Below are 13758 nucleotides of genomic sequence, written 5' to 3'. Positions count from 1 at the left end.
TATTTAGCAGCCACACAGAATCAAATGGGTGCTGATGTTGTTCCGTAACTTTCATGAAGTCCAGAGCGGGGTCAGACCACATAATTACAACAATATCGGTAGACTTTATGAGAGTAAGTAGATCCTTGCTACGCAAGAAGAAATATATTCTAGTATATACTTTGTGAAGATGTGAAAAATAAGAATAATCCCTTTAACTACGGTGTTGCGCTATTGTGCGCTATTGTAGATTTGCTCCTAGCTGGTTCGGAGGCATGATGTGATCTGTGTCAAAAGAGGATTGTTGAGATTCTTTAGACTACTGAAATTATAAGAGGTTGCATATGATATTGGAGTATTAGGGCCCATTCACACTACAGAATCAGTGCGAAACCCACTCCACATGGACTTAGTGCCGAATCCTGCTTTCTATCAGTTTAAATGGGAGGGCTCGCGCACCTACACTCTCTGCACCTCTCTTTCAAACAGCCCTCCCATTCAAACAGATAAGAGGCATGATTCAGCATGAGTAAGGGAAGGGGGGGGGGGGGGCGGTGTCCTGCACAGAATTTTGCCGCCGATTCTGTAGTGTGAATGGGCCCTTATTTATAGGTCATATTTTTGTAAGTCTGTGAAAGAATAGGAGACTTAATATATTTTTGTGGCTTTTTGGGATTTGGCTGCAGGCCTCTTAGATTGAGACTGTCTAGCTTTAAGATGGCTTGGATAAACAAGTAGTACTGGTTGGCATGATTTTAGCTAGGAATTTTTCCAATAATGCAGATAATAGGAAAAGAGGGTCGCATGTAGTGTTAAGGCACACTATCCAAGATACACAGAGTCATATTAGAAGGTGTATGGTATGGGTTTAAAATGCAGCCATTCCAGATAAGCCACACCTGGTTAGCAAAGTTTAGGAAGTTTTCAGGAGTTCAGAACATCAGTTGGCAGATATGATTGATTCATGGAGGGAGGTAGTACAGAAACAGACCACAAGATGGTGCCAATGCACTATGTAGAGACAGTAAAGACTCCAGGTACTATACTAGACTATAAAAGAAAATAAGTATAGTACAACTGCACAGAGTTCCACCATATTTCATGGAATATAGCAGTTGCAATAGACAATTTTGGCCACTGGCACACCTTGGATATTAGTTAAGGGACACTAGAAGCTGTGCAGTATATAATAAACTGCCTATATAGCTTCAGGGTAATATACAGCACAGTATTTCAGTGCCCCAGATTAATTAGGCAAGATGGCACTGTGTGGTGGGAGATTCTCATCAACTGGGGTGTTGTGGGTTGGTCGCGGGACATGTGGTAAGGCTGTGGTTTTAAGAAGGTAGTGCTTCATACCTAGGGTGCACTTCTGGCTTCCATGGGGCAGACAGGAGAGCTCACTGTTTCCTATCTCCTCCCAGTAAGTTACTAACCTCTTGGGTTGTCTATGGGAGTTCTCTGAGAGAGATGCATGTCAGAGTGCCTGAAAGTCTGAAAGGAGCTCTATTGGGATTCATTCTGGTAAGCAGGGCCACATCTGCTATGAGGGGAGATGATCATCCCACCTCAGGCAGCAGATTGTGTAGTCTGTGGGGGGCAGCACCAGGGCCTAGATGTTGAAACAAAAGTAGGGCTCTCTAGCTAGGAAACCAGTCCTCTGCTGCTTTTAATATGCACTGGTGGCAAGTGGTGCAGACAGGCACTCGGTGTTGAAAATTAAAGTAGAAGTGGCCACCTCTTGTGTTTTATCCTCCCATGCTCCTAAATTAAACTATGCAGAGAACGAGATTTAGGGGACAGCTGCTATTATTTTCAGTTTAATCATCCCTTTACATGGAGCGATTATTGTTCAAATTTTCACAATAACGATCGCATTTAAGCGATAATTGGCTCGGCATACATCGTTCATCGAGATCTTTCAACATGTTCTAAAATTGTCATTGGTCGTTCACTGAAAATTAGCAAATCGCTTTGTCTAAACAGTCTTTCAACGATTCACCCTATGTGTGAGATTGGCTTAAGCGATCTTAAAACGATCGCAATAACGGTTTTTTTTTTCAAATGATTTATTGTTCCATCTAAACGATTATCGTTATAAAAAATCACATTGTTACGTTGAAGTCATTAAACGTTCGATTGGGCAAATTATCGCTCTGTGTAAAGGGACCATAGGCTGCTATACTGAGTTTTCAGTTTTCTTGGCTTCTATACTCATGTGTATGTAATTTGCCTGACCTTGGCCCTGGGTGGTGGGTTACCCCAGGGCGGTGGAAAGCATCCAGGGTAGGATCCAGCTGGTTTCCTCCAGTTTGACAAACCAGCTGTTCTCCTCACAGCACATTCACCAGAGAGAACTGTCCTCTCAACTGTCCTATTACTACTGCTGCTTGACGTCACTGCTGTGAGGAGAGGAGACAATGTACAATAAGTAACTGGGCTGTCTCCTCCATCTTGCACTGGCCCTGTGCCTGTTGCCATGGCCACCATAATATTATGCAGTACTGGCACACTCTGCTGCCATTACTTCTTCTCTCTCCTATAGGATGGTAGTTTATAATGTTATAAGCCAGTAGCAGAACAGGAAAAAGAATGTGAAAGCAGGCAGCAGGTTAGTGCAGAGAAATGTTCTTTACTGATATTTAACCTGCATTATGTCTTCCCAGCAATTTTAGGCCACTTGCAGAAAATTGCCTCAATGTCCCTTTAGTCCCCCCATCAGGTGCCTCATTGTCCCAGTTGCCAATTCCCACCAAGTGTCTCACTGTCCCTATTGTCCCCCTCAGGTACTTTACTATTTCTGCTGGCCCCTCCCATCTATATTCCTGCTGACAACTCTCAAACCATACCTTTAACACATACACACAGTGGATCTATAATGATTGGTAGACGGGGCTGGGTAAAGTTAGTTAGTTGTGGAGGTTTGGGCCAGATAAAAAAGAAGAAAATAAAGTAGCTCAGAGACGTAGCTTGGGGTTCATTCGAGAGGGGTGAGTGAGGCTGAGTGGGCTTTCAACCAACAATGCTTTACGAAAAAAAAAAAAGGCTATGTTCTTCATTATTCATAGTGAATAAGGATTGAGAGCAATGTAAAAGGCTTTCTACAACTCACAAATACACACATAAAAATTTACTGGGCATTCGAACAGCATCAATGCCTAGCATTGGTGGTGCGGTAGCCAGATCGGCTTTCTGCAATGCAGCCTGAGGCTTCAGTTGCTACTGTGGATTGGCGATTGCTACAGGCTGCCTTCAGCCTGTAAATTGTAGCTTATGCACATTAGATATAAACTAAAAACTTTAAACATTCTAAATACCTAATAGCCAAACTGAGATGTCATGTGATCAGGCTGTATACAGAGCTTGGTTATATACACCATTGGCAGTTTTATATACAGAGCCTGGTTATATACAACATTGGCAGTTTTATGTACAGCCTGGTTATATGCAACATTGTCAGTGTAATATAAAGCCTGGTTATATGCAACATTGGAAGTAGTATACAGTATACAGCCTGGTTATGTACAACATTGGTGGTGTTATGCAGAGCCTGATTATATACAACATTGGCAGTGTTATACAGTATACAGCCTGGTATACAACAATAACAGTGTTATATTGGGCCTGGTTATATACAACATTGGCAGTTTTATTTACAGAGCCTAATTATATACAACATTGGCAGTGTTAAATAAAGCCTGGTTATATACAACATTGGCAGTGTTATATACAGCCTGGTTAACATTGGTAGTGTTATGCTAAGCCTGGTTATATACAACATTGACAGTGTTAGTGGAGGTCCTGTATACCTGTAGTATATAGTTGGTGGAGGTCCTGTATACCTGTAGTGTATAGTTCTGGGCTCCTGTATACCTGTAGTGTATAGTTTGGGGGTCCCCCCGCCCCTGCCGACTGCAGACCATAAGTAAGGCGTGTGTGCAGAAAACCTGCAGCTTATAATAATAAGTGCATACACAATCCTGCATCATCATAATCTGGCCCTCTTAGGCACTACCTTCCATCTTTGGTGAGGACAACACAGAAAAGGTTTCAAAGTCTCTAATACTGTATACCCCCCCTTGCAGGTAGCTCCCGTACTGTATACACTCCCCCCTCTTGCAGGTACTACTATACTGTATACACTCCCTCCCTGCAGGTAGCCCCCATACTGTATACACCCCCACACCTGCGGGTAGTTCCCATACTCTATACACTCCCCCCACTTGCAGGTAGCCCCCATACTCTATACACCCCCTCACCCTTGCAGGTAGTCCCTATACTGTATACACTCCACCCCGCAGGTAGCCCCCTTACTCTATGCACTCCTCCCCTCTTCTTGCAGGTTGCCCCCATACTGTATACACTCCAGCTCACAGGTTGCCCCCATACTGTATACACTCCACCCCACAGGTAGCCCCCATACTGTATACACCCCCCACCCTAGCGGGTATACCCCATACTCTATACACTCCCCCCACTTGCAGGTAGCCCCCAGCCCGCCCTGTTAACCCCCTGCCGCCGGACCATATACATCACCTGGTCCTTGCTCCAGCTTCCTTCGGGGATTCCCGCCACGTCCCTCTCTGCCAATCAGTGCGCTGCCCCGCCGCAGCGCACTGATTGGTTGATAGGGACGCGAAGACACCGGGAGCCCCGAAGCAAGCCGTAGCGGGGACCAGGTGATGTATACGCTCTGGCAGCTGGGGGTTAATGGGGCGGCTGCTGACAAACTCGCAGCGGGATGTCCATCCTGCTGCGAGTTTGTCTGCCCATAGAGTGTACAGGGCAGGAATCCGCAGTGGGTGTCTTTGCGAATTCATAGCGAGAAAGCTGCTGCAGATATGCTCAGTGTGTTTGTACCCTTAGAGTAGCTTCACACACACCGTATCGCAGCGGATTTTCTGCTGCGGATCCGCAGCACATCCGCAGGAGATTAGATCTCAATAACTGAACACGGCATCAAATCTGCTGCAGATCTGCTGCGCATCCGGTGTGTGTGAAGGCACCCTTAGGGCGTGTTCACATGTACAGGATCTGCAGCAGATCTGCAGGCGCAGATTTGGAGCTGCTGATTCAAAGCAAATCAGTTCTTGACCATCAAATCTGCTGCGGATCTGCTGCAGATTCAAATCTGCGGCATCAATTCTGCTGAGATACTGTACATGTGAAGGCACCCTTACCTGTATTTATTTCTGTGGATCTGTTGTGAGGCAGCTGGCCTAATCAACCAATCAGATTTCAGCTCCCTCCAGAGCTAATTATATCACCTGTGTGTGCAGTGTGGAGATTTTCCCATTCATCTCTATGGGGTGCTCCTCCCCCTCCTGTACATCTGGTAAGGACGGGACCTTCGCTGTAATCTTTCTGGGCAGCCAATGTATCTGTGGGCCAAATTTGGGGTCAAACTGTTCAGGCGTTTGGAAGCCTATAGAGGACAGACGGACAGAAAGACAGACAGACAGACTTTCATTTTTATGATATAGATATACACTGCATTGATCTCTATGAGCAATGTACATAGAAGTCCCCTAGGAGGACTATAAAAATGTAATAAAAAAAATTAAAACAAAGGGGGAGATTTATCAAACTGGTGTAAAGTACTTAACTAGATATGCAGATAGAACCTTAACAGGTCCAACTAGCAGAACAAATTTAAATAAGCAATAACTAGCACATGGCACACATATGTCATCTTTGCATCTTGCTCTGTCTTTACTACATTAACATACATTCAAATTTCATGTTGTAAACTCATTTGGTGCATATGTGATATGGGCTTTAGGGTCCCACTCCCATACCACAAGAAATTGTAGTATTTGCTATTGTTCACTCATAACCAGCTTATAGAGGTTCGCAGTAGGGGGCAGCATAACGCCACAATACACAGTATAAGCAAATGGGAATAACACAATTCAATTCAGTATCTAGCAACTAGGGGGCATAAAGCGGTCAGAGACATCAAGTCATCCGTGAGTATGAGTATTCTCTTTCACCTCTTCTACTACTTCACCTGTTTCAGCAGAGTACATTTACTACATTGAGCAGGGACCCTCTGGCAACTCCTTTCCTCTTTACTGCAAAACACCAACTACTACAAGTACCGGTTCCTTCTCAACTGTCAGGACCAGTAGCGAAATTTGGTGGGGGGCAAGGGGGGCGGTCGCCCCCGGGCCCACTCAGACAGGGGCCCACTGAGGTCTTAGACAGTTAATGCTGTCTGCAAAAGCTATTGCTTTTGCAGACAGCATTAACACGTCAGTAGTGGCCGGAACTGTATGCGCTCGCACTCCTAATGAGCGCATACAGTTCCGACTGGGCCAGGATGTGATTGACACAGCATCAGGAGCCATTGGCTCCTGGCTGTGTCAATCATCCTTGTGGCCGGAGGCAGCGTTATGCCTCCAGCCACAAGAGGCTGCGCTCCGCATCCGCACACGCCCCCCGAACCGCCGAGCCCACCCCCTCCTTTATGCCTCTCTTGCGACCGCAAGCACGGTCTTGCTTGCGGCCGCAAGAGGCAATCTTGCCCCTGTCTGATGCGTCGCTCCCTGGGGGATTCCCAGGGAGCGCACGTATCAGGAACCTTAGTGCGCGTCGCTGGGACTTCCTGTACCGGAAGTCCCGGCCTGGGCGCACACTCAGCTTCCGGATGTGTGCGCTGCCCGGGAATCCCCCAGGGAGGGACGCATCAGCTGGGGGCAGAAGAGAGGACAGCAGCGACGGGGGAGCGCTGGTAGGTGAGTTGTGTGTTAGTTTTTTTTAATCTGCTGTGCAGGGCGCAAACTATAAGGGGGGATACAGGGGGGGAGCCATCTACAAGGGGGGAATACAGGGGAGGGAAGCTATCTATAAGGGGGGATACAGGGGGGGAGCCATCTATAAGGGAGGGATACAGGGGAGGGGAGCCATCTATAAGGGGGGATACAGGGGGGGAGCCATCTATAAGGGAGGGATACAGGGGAGGGGAGCCATCTATAAGGGGGGGGATACAGGGGAGGAGCCATCTATAAGGGGGGATACAGGGGGGGAGCCATCTATAAGGGAGGGATACAGGGGAGGGGAGCCATCTATAAGGGGGGATACAGGGGGGGAGCCATCTATAAGGGAGGGATACAGGGGAGGGGAGCCATCTATAAGGGGGGGGATACAGGGGAGGAGCTATCTATAAGGGGGGATACAGGGGGGGAGCCATCTATAAGGGGGAATACAGGGGAGGGAAGCCATCTATAAGGGGGGGGGGATACAGGGGGGGGGAGCCATCTATAAGGGGGGAATACAGGAGGAGTCATCTATAAGGGGGGATACAGGGGAGGGAAGCCATCTATAAGGGGGGGATACAGGGGAGGGGAGCCATCTATAAGGGGGGGGGGGATACAGGGGTAGCCATCTATAAGGGGGTAATACAGGGGGGGCATCTATAAGGGGGCAATACAGGGGGGAGCCATCTATAAGAGTCAGGGCTACCCACTAAACAAGGGTGTAAAGGGGCCAATACAGATGTGCAGTGTGTAGAGAGATGGAGATGGTGTCAAGAGTGTGGAGCCTAATATGTCTGTCTGGCAGATTCTGTGGATTCGTGGCTCGGAGAAGTTCTCATAACGGCCCAGGACGGATGGAGGAGAAAATGAAAAGGGAAGAACTCCGATCAGAGAAGACGCCACCTGTGAGTCACTAAATATATCTGCACTGTAATGTATATGGTGTGTAGAGCCTGTGTAGAGCTGGGGCTACTGCTAAATGACTTGAAGAGGTGATATTGCTCTGTGTACAGTGGATTATTCAGTTGCAGCAGTGGTGTTAGTCAGTATGTGCTGGTATTAGTCGGTATGTGGTGGTATTAGTCGGTATGTGGTGGTATTAGTCGGTATGTGCTGGTATTAGTCAGTAAGTAGTGGTGTTATTTGTTACTTGTAATCTGGTACTGTGTTTTATTGGATTTAGTATAGAGGATTTAGTCAGTAACAATATGGTGGTGATGGTAGTGGTTGTGGCGATATTTCCCCCTTGTATACTGGTATTATTGGTAATACCATATATATATACCAGTAGCATGCACTTGGTCGAGGAAGGGGGGCTCCAGGTTGACAGTCTGCAGCCCTCAGGGTATGCTGGGAGTTGTAGTACAGTAGTACAATCCTCCGATAACTGACGCTGTAGACAGATGTATTGCTGGAACTTCAGGGCTGATGGTTGTCACCCACAGGTTGCAGCCACCAGGAGAATCAAACTGAGGACAAGAGTGGTGCTGTCTGTGGAAGAAGGCAGCTATATTTTTCTAATGTTAAGCCCTTTTACTTTTTTTGTGGTTCTATATTCCAGATGTAGAAGCCTCTTACACGGCTCTGTATCCTTATTCACTATAAGAAATGTAGAAGAATATTCCCTTTATTATTCAAAAAAATCCTTGTCACCTGCTGGGGTTCCCTATGGGTAACGTTGGTTGGGGGCCCACTCAGCCTCACTCGCCCCCCCTAGGCTGAACCCCTAGCTACGCCCCTGGTCAGGACCTAAGTTTTCTGTAAAGATTTGTGCTGTTCCATTGTACTGTCATCACTGGACTCTGGTTTACTCTTCGAGCACCTGCACCTATACACCTCTGTATACTTGGGCTATCCTCTCTTTCTGTGCTGTGGCGGTACCAACAGTACGGGGTGGGTCCAATACCACTCCAGACTACCATGACAAGTGCCCAAGTGATCCTAAACACCCCAGAGACGCTGGCTACCGGCAGCACAGTAAACTGTCCTCTGTTACCGTTAGAAACTCTAGAACACGCAGCTGCATTACATGTTAAAGAGCAAATTGTACAGTTTATGAACATATCAAGGCAAATGTGTTGTTCATGCGTCTTTGTATCTGAGGCATCAGTTCATTTGTCAGGCCACTGTAAGTGCCCCAGGGCAGGCGTTCTGTAACTGATAAGAAATGCAAAACTGCTGTTCTACAGTTCACTTGCAGTAAGTTAAGTCTCAGATGCTTAAATTTGTTGTCAAGCTGCATTTTCCAGCTGAATGCATCTCCAGCTGACGTGTACTGAAAGATTCCTGGGCAATACCTAGATCACTTACTGCATAACAAATGGAATCATTCCTCAGTGTGGATGATCTAAATTGAAAAGACATGCACTTGGCGTGTTAGTATTTTCAGGATACAAGGATAATATTTTAAGCATTGCCTTCCTGTCCCATGATATGCTGAGCTACAAATGACAGTGTAATACATCCAGCTTTTTTACTGAGCAAATACTAAACAAGAAAATATGACACAGATTTCTGTATATTGCTGTAAATTTTTCTAGCATCACACTAACCCAGATATATCAGATCAAGAAGATCTGTACAAAACGTGTTTATTATGAAAAAGTGTAGAAAAAAAATATGTGATTTTCCTTAGAAGCCGTTTTTGTGCCAAAACCAAGTGGCTTTAAATGAGATGATGGAAAATATAGAGGGAGAGCTTGTACTTCTCTTGTGGATCCTCTTCTTGTTTTGGAACAAAAACTGCCCCCCCCCCCCCCCAAAAAAAAAAAAGAAAGAAAAAAAAAGCTGTGTGTGTTTCTAGCCCAATGGTAGATATTCTAAATGCAAAAATGTAATGAGTCATAAATGCGTTAATACAAAAGGCCAATATGTATTTCATACAAAACTACCTTTTAGGAAAAGAGCCCTTTCCACTATGACCATATTCAGTTTCAACGTTTCTTTTGTACTGTTGAAAGATGTGTGACCACTTAAAGCTCAGGAACCAGGCAAACAGTGATGTCACAATATAAAGAGAATCATGAAGTCACAGTAAAAGAATAATGTACGTAAAGGTATCAGAAAGGACAATGTATACCCTTACTTGCTAGTCATCTTAGTACCAGCTGGGGTAATATGGTAATAAACTAAACTCCAGTCATTTGCTTCCAGTCTGAAAAATACAGGCATACTTTGAAACCAAAAAAGTAGAGTGGTTTAGTTTTTACAGTATATAGTGTAGGGATCTTCCCGGGGGATGGTGTGTTTGGACACAAGTCAGGCAGCAAACTTGGACTTTAGAAAAATCAGCTTTGATGTTTATTGGTAACATAAACAGTCCAGCAAAGTAAATCCAGCAACACTGTGCTTTAAGGATAAAACAAAACAAAAAGGTCTTGCCCGTCTGGGCACTTACTAACACAGGTCACCTATCTGTCATTTCCATAGGCGGTATCGTGAAGTGTGAATAGGCCCCAGCAGTGATAGAACTCCTTGCTCCCAGGAAACACAGCATGCAGGCTGTTCACCCTGGCTGAGAGCAATCCCCTGTAGCACTGTGGAGCTTTTAAGTTGTTGCAGGCTAATCAGGGCACACCTGATTGCAACAACCTAACTGGATCGGGGGGAAGGGAATGGCAGGTCCCACTACCAACCTACCCACCATTCCAGTAAATCCGGCCCGGAAAATGTAAAGAACAACTCAGCAGCATAATACTGCTGAGTAAGAGATCTTTCCCGGATTTACCATCTCACCGTAAGCAGTAGCCTGGGTGAGATGTACCTCCCCTCGAACACTTTACCTGTGACATGTCCACATATCCCCCCCCTCTTTTTCAGACCGGAGGGCTGAGCATTTTGTCCCCACAGACAGTGTACCCTTGATAGGGCGTCCGCATTTGCCTGTAACTTTCCTGGCCTGTGTTCCACGGTAAAATTAAAGTTTTGGAGGGACAGAAACCATCTAGTCACCCTCGCATTTTTCTCTTTTATTAACCTTCATCCATGTTAGGGGGGCATGGTCGGTCACTAACTTGAACTTTCTGCCTAGCAAGTAATACCTCAGGGACTCTAGGGCCCATTTCACTGCCAGACATTCTCGCTCCACAATGGCGTAGTTTTTTTCGGCCGGGGATAGCTTCCTGCTTAAGTACATCACCGGGTGCTCCTCGCCATTCACGACCTGTGAGAGAACGGCGCCTAACCCTGTATTAGAGGCGTCTGTCTGTACTAGAAACTCTCGCCTAAAGTCAGGGGTAACTAGCACCGGTTGTTGGCACAAGGCAGACTTAAGGCTTTGAAAAGCCTTCTCGGCCTCTGGAGTCCATGTCACCATTGCGGACTTACCTCCCTTTGTCAGGTCAGTTAGCGGGGCTGCAACTGTGGCAAAGTTTGGCACAAACCTACGGTAATAGCCCGTAATACCCAGGAAAGCTCTGACCTGTTTCTTTGTGAGGGGTTGAGGCCAATTCTGTATTGCCTCGATTTTATTTAGCTGTGGTTTGATTAACCCCCTCCCAATAATGTAGCCCAAGTATTTGGCCTCCTCTAAGGCTAGTGCACACTTCTCTGCATTGATAGTTAACCCTGCATCACTTATGGCCTCTAATACCGCCTGGACTTTACAGAGGTGACTTTCCCAATCAGGGCTAAAAATGACCACATCATCGAGGTAGGCAGCGGAGTAATCACGATGTGGTCGCAGAATCAAGTCCATCAACCTCTGAAAAGTGGCAGGGGCTCCATGTAACCCGAATGGCATCACTACATATTGGAAGAGCCCATCAGGGGTGGAGAATGCAGTCTTCTCTCTAGCCTCAGGAGTGAGGGGGATCTGCCAGTAGCCTTTTGTGAGATCGAGGGTGGTTATGTACCTGGCATTACCCATTCTTTCAATCAACTCATCTACCCTCGGCATGGGGTAGGCATCGAACTTGGAGATCTCATTTAACTTTCTAAAATCATTACAGAACCTCCAAGTTCCATTGGGCTTTGGGATTAGCACAATCGGGCTGGACCATTCGCTCTGGGACACCTCAATGACTCCTAGGTCAAGCATACGTTTTACCTCGGCTGACACCGCCTCCCTCCGTGCTTCTGGTATCCTATAGGGCTTAAGGTTTACCCTGCTTCTAGGCTCAGTTTCAATATGATGACGAATGAGATGCGTACGCCCTGGAAGGTCAGAAAACTTGTCTTTATTTTTCTGCAAAAACTCTTTAGTCTCCTGCTTCTGTGACACTGATAGAGTATCACCAATCTTGACCGGAGGGATTGGTTGTGACAAATTATTAATAGAGTTTGTCGCCACCAAGGATTCCCTGTCTTTCCAGGGTTTGATCAAGTTTATGTGATAAACTTGAAAAGGCTTCCTTCTACCTGGTTGGTGTACCTTGTAGTTTACCTCACTGATTTTTTCTACAATTTCATAGGGACCTTGCCACTTTGCTAAGAATTTACTTTCTACAGTGGGAACAAGAATGAGTACCCGGTCACCTGGGCTAAATGTCCTGATTCTCGCAGAACGATTGTAAATTCTGCTTTGGCTCTCTTGCGCCCTCTGGAGGTGTTCCCTTACTAGGGGCATTACAGTGGCTATACGGTCCTGCATTTGTGCTACATGCTCAATAACACTCTTGTATGGGGTGGACTCACTTTCCCATGTCTCTTTCGCTATATCCAACAAACCCCTAGGGTGACGACCATAGACCAACTCGAAGGGAGAGAACCCTGTGGACGCTTGGGGTACTTCCCTAATAGAAAACATCAGGTAAGGAAGTAAGTGATCCCAATCCCAACCATCTTTTTCCACCACTTTCTTTAACATATGTTTTAGGGTTTTATTAAACCTCTCCACTAATCCATCTGTCTGGGGATGATATACAGAGGTACGTAGGTGTGAGATTTTAAACAGTTTGCATACATCCTTCATCACCTTTGACATAAACGGGGTACCTTGGTCGGTCAAGATCTCCTTGGGGATCCCCACCCTGGAAAACATATAAAACAATTCACGCGCAATTGTTTTGGATGCAGTGTTTCTTAAGGGGACAGCCTCAGGATAGCGGGTTGCGTAGTCTAAGACCACCAAAATGTACTGGTGTCCCCTTGCCGACTTTACAATGGGACCCACTAAGTCCATTGCAATGCGGTCAAAAGGTACCTCTATGATGGGGAGCGAAACCAACGGACTGCGGAAATGCGACACTGGGGCGCTAAGCTGACATGTGGGGCACGACTCACAGTATTTTTTTATGTCAGCATAAATCGCAGGCCAATAGAACCTCTGGAGGACTCTCTCCTGCGTTTTATCGGTCCCCAAGTGGCCCCCAAGGACATGATTATGTGCCATGTCGAGTACCTGACGCCGGTACGACTTAGGCACCAGAAGCTGTTCCACCACCTCATCATTAATCCTAGTGACTCTATAGTAGAGATCGTTAGTCACAGAAAAATGTGGAAACTTTTTCTCAGCTTCTGGTTCCTGAGGTACCCCATTCATAACAGTGACCTGCTCTCTAGCATTTTTGAGAGTGGGGTCCTGCAACTGTGCAGTACCAAAATTATCCCTAGACACCTCTAAGTCTGGAACATTCTGCTCAGTGGGAGGAGCCTCTTCCTCACCAGCCAGGACCTGCAAAGGAAAAGCATCATTTTCATCCTGTACATTTTTATCATTTACCGTGGGTAATGCAATAGACTTAGGGGTCTCCTCACTCCTTTCAGGGGATTGTTGTTTTCCCCATAGAGCCCAGAACAATGGAAAATCACGCCCCAATATCACATTATGCATAAGGTTTTTAACCACACCCACTTCATATTGTACAGCGCCTAGTTCAGTCCCGACATTAGCCAGTACTATAGGGTAAACCTTTGTATCACCATGTATGCATACCACACTCATATGTCTTTTTGGCACAAAGTCCCCAGTCACCAGGCTGGCATGCACCAAGGTGACAAGGCTTCCTGAGTCCAGCAACGCCTTAACAGGGAAGTTATTGACAGTAATGTGGCAGACTTGCGGTTCAGTCTCTAGTCCAGT

The sequence above is a fragment of the Dendropsophus ebraccatus genome, chromosome 2, assembly GCF_027789765.1.
Source record: "Dendropsophus ebraccatus isolate aDenEbr1 chromosome 2, aDenEbr1.pat, whole genome shotgun sequence".
NCBI classification, from domain to species: domain Eukaryota; kingdom Metazoa; phylum Chordata; class Amphibia; order Anura; family Hylidae; genus Dendropsophus; species Dendropsophus ebraccatus.
The sequence above is the reverse complement of the archived record's forward strand: the minus strand, read 5'-3'. Positions refer to the sequence as shown.